Genomic DNA, 983 nt, shown 5'->3' on the forward strand with positions numbered 1-983 from the left:
GGGAAAATTAAAACTGTTTGAAGAGGTTTAGTCGTCTGCCTTCTTTCTTTTCATTACTTGTGAAGAAAAATCAGCATCACCCAGGAACACAGGCCTGGGCCATTGTGCCCAGAACGGGACAACTCCATTCCTTCACAGCCAAATATCTCCGTGGACTCTCTTTGAACTACCCAGGACTACCTGATTGACTAGCCCCTTCTCTAGCTCTCCAGAGCAAGATGTGTGCGTGCGTGCGTGTGTGTGTGTGTGTGTGTGTGTGTCTGTCTGTCTGTCTGTCTGTCTCATGGGAAAGGCGGTCGCAGGTTCCGTGCGGAAAATGGAGTCCTTCCTTCCTTCCTTCCTTCCTTCCTTCCTTCCAAGAGTTGCGCGGGAGCCCATCCTAACTGCAAACTGGCCCGGCCTGGCGCCACTGTCCAAGCGAGGCCGCTGCCCTCTGCTGCAGTCTGTGATGCGCGCTCCCTGATCTAGCACCCCGCTTGCCCGGCAGCCCGCGCGCTCTCCCGGTGCAGCATGCGGGCGCTGTGACGTTCTCGGATAAATGCCGTGTAACTGTGTAGGCGAATGGGAGCTAAAAATAAGGACGGAAAATCTATCATTAAGGTATCATTGCGCCAGCGCAGCTATTTGAAGGCTCCCATGGTCCCCGGCGCCTGCGTTTGAAACCCGCCTTCAGGCTTTGGGGGGTATTTGCAGAAAACTCCCAGCAGCTACTCGCCAGCCAGATCTCAGGGCGCAGGGGGTGGCGCCGGTAATTATGGCAACGCTCAAATAAAATACATGCTCACCTTCCCCCTCCTCATCTCACCCCCTGTGTTGCCCTCAGGTCGCTGGAGAAGCCTCCCGGAATGGGGCTGGATGCTGAAATTTATGTGACCCCGCTGATTATGCAAAGACCAGGACCGAAGGCTCTATCAGATCTATTTCGCCACCACCTTCCTCCATCCACCTTGGATTAGAAAAATAAGTACCGGGGGCGGGGGGGG

The 983-nt window shown here is 55.0% G+C and overlaps 1 protein-coding gene across 2 annotated transcripts in view; it reads left to right on the forward strand.

Moving 5' to 3' along the window:
• The first annotated feature begins 763 nt into the window (after positions 1-763).
• The window catches only part of Rasgrf1 (Ras protein specific guanine nucleotide releasing factor 1), a 107,676-nt gene continuing 107,456 nt past the window's right edge, over positions 764-983 (forward strand). The window contains exon 1 of one of the 2 annotated variants that reach the window (XM_048792930.1): positions 764-983. This exon is cut by the window's right edge and continues 956 nt beyond it. The gene's annotated coding sequence lies outside the window, so the exon portion shown is untranslated. The other variant, XM_015480209.2, reaches the window with a different exon arrangement.

The sequence above is a fragment of the Marmota marmota genome, unplaced genomic scaffold, assembly GCF_001458135.2.
Source record: "Marmota marmota marmota unplaced genomic scaffold, marMar, whole genome shotgun sequence".
NCBI classification, from domain to species: domain Eukaryota; kingdom Metazoa; phylum Chordata; class Mammalia; order Rodentia; family Sciuridae; genus Marmota; species Marmota marmota.